The sequence below is a fragment of the Arachis duranensis genome, chromosome 5, assembly GCF_000817695.3.
Source record: "Arachis duranensis cultivar V14167 chromosome 5, aradu.V14167.gnm2.J7QH, whole genome shotgun sequence".
Lineage (NCBI taxonomy): Eukaryota > Viridiplantae > Streptophyta > Magnoliopsida > Fabales > Fabaceae > Arachis > Arachis duranensis.
This window is the reverse complement of record NC_029776.3, coordinates 88,923,167-88,932,057: the sequence shown is the minus strand read 5'-3', so window position 1 is coordinate 88,932,057 and position 8,891 is coordinate 88,923,167.

Below are 8,891 nucleotides of genomic sequence, written 5' to 3'. Positions count from 1 at the left end.
CATTGATTTTACTAAAAAATTATTTAAATATCCAAATTAACTTCGTTTCATTCATTATCTTTTAACATTTCAAATCCTTAAAAAAAATAAACTCTTTGTTAAGTGTTAACAACAACAAAATAACTACCTTTTTTTTTAATTTTGAATACCATCTCACTATATCACTACCACCATAGCTAATGCTACCATCAACATAACAAAGCAGCAAACAAAGATAGAGAGTGAGACAATAAAAAGGAGATAAATAATAACACCATTTGTTGAAGGTGTAGTGAGAGTAGCTATAGATTGGGCAAGTTCAAAGAAAACAGAAAAGAAAAAGATAGAGATGTGACTTGAATCAAATAATGACAAAATTCAATTAACTATGAGGCATGACAAGCCTTATATACAACCATAGATACAATGAGTTAAGCTCAACTAATTTGTTAGGTTCCACGCATACTATATTAGTATACACACGCATAGCAGCTGATAAAATTCTACTCTAATCACCTTGTGATAAATATCTCCACACTAGCTAACTAATTCAGCTACTTAGCAACTAAATGGTTAATTTGTAGTCTCTTAACTCACATGTCAAGTAACACCTTCTCTCAAGTTAGGAGTATAAATGTTTAGTAGTCCTAACTTGCCGTAGAGAGTGAAAAAAGTTCCTAGTGGTAGTGGCTTTATCGATAGGTCTACTAGTTGTTCATGAGTCAAGATAGGAAGTAAGTGGATGAGTTTTTCCATCAACTTGTCTCTTATCACATGGCAATTAACCTCAAAATGCTTTGTTCATTCGTGAAAAATTGGATTGTGAGCAATGTGAATGGCTGCTTGGCTATCACAGTATAAACTTATAGGTTTTTCCAACTCAAAACCCAAGTCTCTTAAGACTTTCTTTAGCCAAATTGCTTCTCTAGTGACTGAGGCCAATGCTCGATATTCTGCTTCAGTAGAAGATGATGCTATGGTCAGTTGTTTCTTACTTTTCCATGAAACAATCAAATTCCCAATATAAAAATAGTAGGCAGAGATGGATATTTGTGAATCAGGGTATGCCACCCAATCAGAGTCACTAAAGCCTGACACTAGCAGATCAGACTTGGACGGAAAGAACAACCCGGTTACAGGTGCCATCTTGATGTATCTCAAAACCCTATATGCTATCTTGAGGTGCAAAGTAGTTGGTTTTTCAAGAAATTGTCTGAGCTTGCCAATTGCAAAACTGATTTCTGGCCTTGTGTTAGCCAGATAAAGAAGTTTGCCAATTAGCTTCTTATACGCGATGTTGTCAGGTAGTAACCCCTCCCCCCAATCTTTTGTCAACTAAGTGCCATAATCCATTGGGGTTGAAGCTGGCTTACGTTGCTCCATTCCAGAATCTTGTAATAAATCCAAAGCATACTTTTGTTGGTATAAAGCAATGCCTTCCCTGCTTTGAGCAACTTCCATCCCTAGGAAGAACTTTAAATCACCAATGCCCTTGATGCAAAAATTCTCATGCAACAGTGCCTTAATGAAATTGATTTCACTCATGTCATTCCCTGCCAACGCCACATCGTCTATGTAAACCAGCAGTGTGGTAAAGCCACTGCTCTTGTATTTGGTAAACAAGCTGTTATCAGACTTTGATTGGCTGTATCCACTTTCTAATAGAATATATTTTAACATATTGTTCCACTGTCGACTTGCCTGTTTCAGGCCATAAAGGGACTTCCGCATCTTGCAAATGTGATTGTGTAGGGCATTTGATGCACCACTATTTTTGTGGTACATCTTGTTCTTAATTGACTGAATTTTATCCACTGTCTCACACTTATTCATATTATTTGCATGGTTTTACAATTCCTTCCCAGAATTTGTTCTATGATTGAAAACATATTTTTTTGGCCCTAAATTTTCTATGTTTAATCCCCTCTTATTACCATTCGATGCCGTGATATGTGTGTTAAGTGATTTCAGATATTACAGGGAAGGAATGGCTTAGAGGATGGAAATGAAGCATGCAAAAGTGGAAGGAATACAAGAAATTGAAGGAATTGCTGAGCTGTCAGCCTAACCTCTTCGCACTCAAACGGTCATAACTTGAGCTATAGAGGTCCAAATGAGGCGGTTTCAGTTGCGTTGAAAAGCTAACATCCGGGGGTTCACAACGATGTATAATTTACCATAGCTGCTCCAAAGCCAGGTGACACAAACGCGTGGATCACACAAACGTGTGACCTGGCAAAACAAAAACCCCAATCCGCGAGAATGCGTGGACGACGCTTCCGCGTGACTTTGCAGCGATCTGTATGTACCAGAAATCGCTAGGGGCCATTTCTGGGCTATTTTTGACCCAGTTTTCGGTCCAGAAAACATAGATTAGAGGCTATAAAGTGGGAAAATCAATTAATATGAAGAACACAACATTCATAATTCACAATTTTAGATTTTAAATGTAGCTTTTAGAGAGGTTTTAGGATTTAGGATTTCTTTTATTATTAGGATTTCTACTTCTCAGTTTCCAGGTTCAATGTTCCTTTTATTTATTTTTCCAATTTAATTTATGAACTTTTCCATGTTAGATTTGATTTCTTTTTTTAATGCAATTTGAGGTATTTCAGATATATGATTTTTATTTAACTTTCTATATTCTTGGCTTTGGTTGAGTAATTAGAGACTCTTGAGTTATCAAACTCTTTTGTTGATTAATAGTTGGAAGTTGCTAATTGACTTGAATTCCACTAATTCTAGTCTTTCTTTGGGAATTGACTAGGACTTGAAGATTCATATTGATTTATCCACTTGACTTACCTTCATAGTTAGAGGTTAACTAAGTGGGAGCAATGAGCAATTCTCATCACAATTGATAAGGATAACTAGGATAGGACTTCTAATTTTCATACCTTGCCAGAGCTTTTCTAATTATTAATTTATTTTTCTTGCCATTTAAATTACCTGTTCCTTATTTCAAAAAATCAACGATACTTTTTCATAACCAATAATAAATCATACTTCCCTGTAATTCCTTGAGAAGATGACCTGAGGTTTGAATACTTCGGTTTATAAATTTTACTGGGTTTGTTACTTGTGAATACCAAAACTTTTGTACGAAAGGATTTTCTGTTGGTTTAGAAACTATACTTACAACGTGATTATATTCTTGTGAATTTCTTTACCGATAGAAAATCCAATCGTCAGCATTCAACCCGAGGGGATGCGTATATAGACCTCTTCCTCCAACTCACCTTGAAGGAAGGCCGTGTTGACACCAATCTGCTTAAGAAACCATCTTTGGGCAGCAGCCAATGTAAGCACGACGCAAAGTGTGCTGAGCTTTAAAATAGGACTAATTGTATAGAGGTAGTCAATGCCGGATACTTGGGTTAAGCCTTTCACGACTAGTCACGCCTTATGTCTTTCAATGCTTGTTTGAACTTAAACACCCATTTGCACCCTATGGCTTTCTTGCCAGGAGAAAGAGCTTAGATTTTCCAATTCTGTAGTTGCTGTAGTGCATTGAGTTCTTCTTTGATGGCACTCCTCCAACAATCATAAGCTACGGCATCCTCATAAGACCTCAGTTCTTTGTCAATGGAAATGGCCAGGGAGAAGGATCTATGTGATGTTGAAAGTGCATTATAACATAAAAGGGGACATTTGCTTGGTGGGGCTATGGAAGCACTCATACATTGGAAATATTTGAGATATGCATGTTTCCTATGCTCTATTGTGGACCTTCTTTAAAGACACAAGATGTTGAGAGCCAATGGTATGAAGATTATCTATGGATGTATGCTTAGTTGTTTCTCCGTTTAAATCATTATTGATGCATGGATCAATGATGTGTGTGGTGCTTTGTGTTGGTGGAGTGAGTGCGGGAATCTGCTATTCAGGAAGGTATTCATGTGTGTGTGGATGCTGGACTTGTGGTAAAATGTATCAATATGTATCATATGTGAAAGGGACATGCATGGGATGAATCCGTGATGATATAGGATGTGAATGTGTGTCAACCATTTTGGTGAAAGAAAAACTTTCTCATAGAACTTTACATCTACAGATACAAAAATTTCATTTGAGTGAAGATATAATAGAACAAAACCTTTAATGCTTTCCCTAAATCCCAAAAAGGTGCATTTCCTTTCCCTTGGGTCAAGTTTTTTTTCTCCCTGCCATAATGGTATTAGCATATGCTAAACGCCCAAAGACTCTCAAATGTGATATAGAGGACAAGGAATAGTGCAAGACTTGGTAGGGTGACTGATTTTTTAAGAAAATGGATGGCATCCTATTTATCAAGTGAATTGCATGTGCAGTGAGTTAATTCCAGAAGTGCTTAGGAATGTTTGAGAGAAATAAGAGGGCCCTGGTTATAACAAGAACATGTTAGTGTTTTCTTTCAACAATACCATTTTATTGAAGGGTCTCAACACATGTTCTTTGATGAATTATGCCACTGAATGCATAGTAATCTGGCATTAAAAATTTAGATTTATTGTCAGTTGTCACCCTTTTTACAATTTGATTGAATTATGTTTTAGCTAAGTTGATAAAAGATTTTAATAAGTTTATGACTTCTGATTTAGCTTTCATAAAATACAACCAGGTGTACCTGAACTTGTCATCCATAATTGTTAAAAAATACTTGTAACCTCCTATGGACAAAATAGACAAAGATTCCCATATATCTACATGAATGAGTTCTAGGCAATATGATGCAATCTTATTACTTGCTGCGAATGGCAGCTTTTTTGCTTTGCAAAATGGCAAGTGTTGCAAGATAACATCTCAATGTTATTACAAGTAGTGAATTATAAATCTTTTGCATTGATTTTAAGCTATTTAATGATAGATGCCCTAACCTACAATGCCAAAGGCTTCTATCCTAAGTGCCTTAATTACTCATGATGTATGGTACAGAATTTGTATGCAACGAATGTTCCATTTTGAGTGTATAGAGGCCACCAACAACCTCAGTTTTGTCAATCATCCTCGAGGAGCTGCAACCCTGTATCTCGCACAATTTTTCAAAAAATTTCATGATGCCATGTAGTGTGGTTGTAAGCTTAGAGACTGAAATTAGCTTGAAATTAAATGAAGGAATGTATAATGCATTTTTTAAATACAATTTTTTGGAAAATACAATAGTTCCAATTATGCTACTTGTAGTGTAAGAACCATTGAGTGGTTTCACAATAATTGGATCTATTTGTTGATAGTCTTGAAGATCATCCAAGGTATATGATACGTGATCTGTAGCACCCGTATCAATTATCCAGGATTTGCACTTTTGTTTTGAAATGTTTAAGGCTTTAACACTTGTTTTGAAATGCAAAACATGCACCAAATTATCTTGATGAGGTGGTGACTACTGTGAAGTCACAATTTGGCTGGTACTATGAATGTTCCTTAGACAGCATTTGTTTTCGTGGACAAGACACAAAGACAAGGATAATAAATATCTAAAAGGTGTTTGAAAAGAAAGACATGAGCATTGGATACTAGGAGTGTAAGTTACCAAATTGGACCGAAAATTACCATAGAATCGAACCAAAATTTACAACAGCCGAATGAAAAAACAAAAAAATCAATTTTTTTTCAAACTAAACTAATCGGTTTGGGTCGATTTTTGATTGATTTTGCTGAAACCGAACCGAACTGAATCGAGGAGTGAGTGTTCAGCAGTGCTTGTTTTTATTAGTTTACCCTTTAACCTAGTAATAAAAGAGTCCATCAATCCAAATCCCTAACTTTCTTCCCCTTTTACGCGCAGTCACCCATTCAGTCACTCATGACAAACCCACAACTCACTTTCATCTTCCATTCTTCATCTTCCGACCTCCATGCCTGAGAGAAGAAGAGCCTGAGGGAGCCAGAGAGTGTCGTCCGCTATCAAGGAAGTCGCCCATCGTTGGTCGAAGTCGTCACAAGGCATCCATTCATCTCCGTCGCAACAAACCCTAAGCCGAGTAACACTCCAGTCCAGTCCATCGTCGAGCAGCAGTCCGTCACCAAGTAGCACTCCAGTCGTCGAGCAACACTCCAAACGCCGAGCAGTCCAATTCGAGCCCCCACCTAGGCGCTGCAAGTCAACAATGTCTTCTTCCGAGGTTAGAATTTGATTTTCAAATTTATATTGTTGATTAAAGGCAAATATATTAGTTAAATTCACAAATTAATATATCTCTGTCTCTGGAGTATGTACATTAAAAGTGTCTCTTACATTTTCAAAATACATCAACTTTAAATAAATTAACCAAATTAATTTGTTATCAATTTATCAGTTGTGATAGTTTATAAACAAGTATATTATTCTGCAGAACTTACATCCTAAACAATTAATTACATTGAATAAATTTTTCGAATAAAATGACTATACCTATTGTTGTTGCTGGTCTGTTGTTAATTAGGAAGATGAGTTTTGATTAAAATTATTGTTCCTAATTGTTGTTGCTGGTCTATTGTTAATTAGGAAGATGAGTGTTCCTATTGTTGTTCCTTTTACTCTCAAAACTACACATATATGCTTTAATTTATAGGGGAGACATGGTTCATAGAATAATTTATTGTTGTTGTCCTTGTTGTTTTTGTTGCTGGAAACAATATAATTTTATTGCTGCTGCTGGAATGTTGGAAACAAAGTATATTCACAATTTGTTATTTTGTTTCATAATTTGTTATTTAGTATGTTTCATAAAATGTTGTTGTTGCATAAATGTTGGAAACAATATTTGAACAAGTTTGAATGCTGACTTTGTTGTTGGAAATAATATTTTTGGTGCTGTTGATGAGTTTGAATGCTGATTTTTCAATAAAATTGCTATATTTTGTTGTTCATTGTTATGTTTATATATATGCACCCAACAAGCCATGAACAGCCCAATATTTTGAAGTTCCTTTCATAGTTTATGTTTATAATTTATAACCTATATTATGTTTATGTTTATAATCTATATTGATTTTTTTGTTTTGTTTTTGTAGAAATCGCACCAACTGGAGAAGATGATGATGAATTTGGTGTGGATTCAGATTAAGCATGGTGGTTGTTTTGGTTTTTATTTGGTTTAAAGTGGCTGTCTCAGTTTTTAGTGTGTTTTAAAGTGTATTTGTTTTTGTTGTTTGCTAGACATTTTTAATTGTCTTTGTTTTTATTTTTAATTGTTGGGACAAGTTGAACTTGTATTGAACTTGGATGTGATATACTCTTGTTATTTTAGTTTATTGCCGGTTTTAAACTTCATTTTATGGTGATTTAAATTCTGATTATTAGGTTTAAAAAACTGAAAAAACCAACCGAACCAAACCGCTATTGGTTTGGTTTGGATTTGTTCAGTTGTCCAGAAAGCAGCAAACCGAACAATTGGCATCCCTGTATAACCGAACCAATTACACCACTATTGGATACAGTGTCTCCATGATAGTTTTTTTTTTATTTTTTTGTTCACTTTTAAACGAAGGACAATGATGGACACGGGATTTGGGAAGGTGACACGAATTTTTATATTAAATTTTTTTTTGCTTTTTGTTCGTAGATATTTTTTGTTATTCCACTGTTACCCCTTCCTATTTTTCCTAATTTGAGCTTCTTCCATGCATCGTCGTTCTCATAAAGGTACTATCTTCTCCCTGCCTTTTCATTCTCGATCTCTGTTTTCTTCTTTCTCTCTTTTTTCCTAGATACTCTCTTCTTCTTGCAAAATTTCTTACTTGACTTGATAATTCCTTCCTTCTTATTGTTTATTCTCTTCTCTATGATGTGTTGCAGGTTTACTCAATGAAAGCTTAATTCACTCTTCTACTTACGTTACTTTGTTCATTCATACTTTTGTTACTTCAATACCATTTTTACCTTATTGATTCATAGACCAATTCTTCTTGTAATCCTCTATATTCCCACGTACTCTCATTCTCTATTAAATTAGTTTATACTTGATGCAGAAAATTTGGAATCACATGGATATTTTAGTCATTTCACATAATATTTTAGTGTTATCTATGTCTATCCAAATATATTACAGGACACTACATTAGTGTCTTGTGTATTGTATCAAAACACAATACACAAAGGATAATTTTTAGTGTCTCTGTCTCAGTATCATGTTCTGTCATGTCCCCAAAAATAAACGCAGCCTTAGTTCATGCATTTGAAGCAATTCCAATAAAGCTTCCTTCTATTCTGCAGTAAATCCAGAATTGGAAGTCTCAGACTTTCCTAACTGCATACTGAGTTCTCCATTTGCATCCTCAATATCCGCTGTGGCCATTATGTTTACAGCAACTTCTCCATCATTCCTTTGCCTCAAGCATGGTGGAAGGCCATGCTTTTTATAGCATATCTCTACGGTGTGTCCCAATTTTTCACAGTGTGAACATTGCATTCTTCCTTATTGTCTTCCTCGACCATCTTTCCCTCTAGCTTGTTGCCTACCTCCTCTACCCTTTCCTCTCCTTCTATTTTGACTAAAGTTCATAGTGTTTGAGAAAGTTATAGAGTATGCCATGAGTCTATCAATTGAGATAGGTTTCAAGCTATGTTGCTATCTTTCTTGCTATGAGAGCATTGAAAAAGCTATGTGGATATCAGAGAGGGGATCCATGAGCATGATTTGGGACCTTACAGCTGAGTATTGATCGTTCAAACCCCTCAAGAAACGTGTAACTTGATCTTCAGTCTTGTCTTCTCACAATACCTAAACCACACATACAATCCTTTCCATATTCACATGAAGGAATCATCCTGAAATTCTCTATGTCCTCCCAAATTGATCTCAATTTAGTGAAATAGGTTGTGACATCCATGTCTCCTTATCTAATTGCATAAAACTCCTCCTGTAATTCTAGCACCCTAAATCTATCACCATGATAATACATGTGTTTCAGGTCATTCCATAAATCGCTAGCAAAGTTCATCCATATTA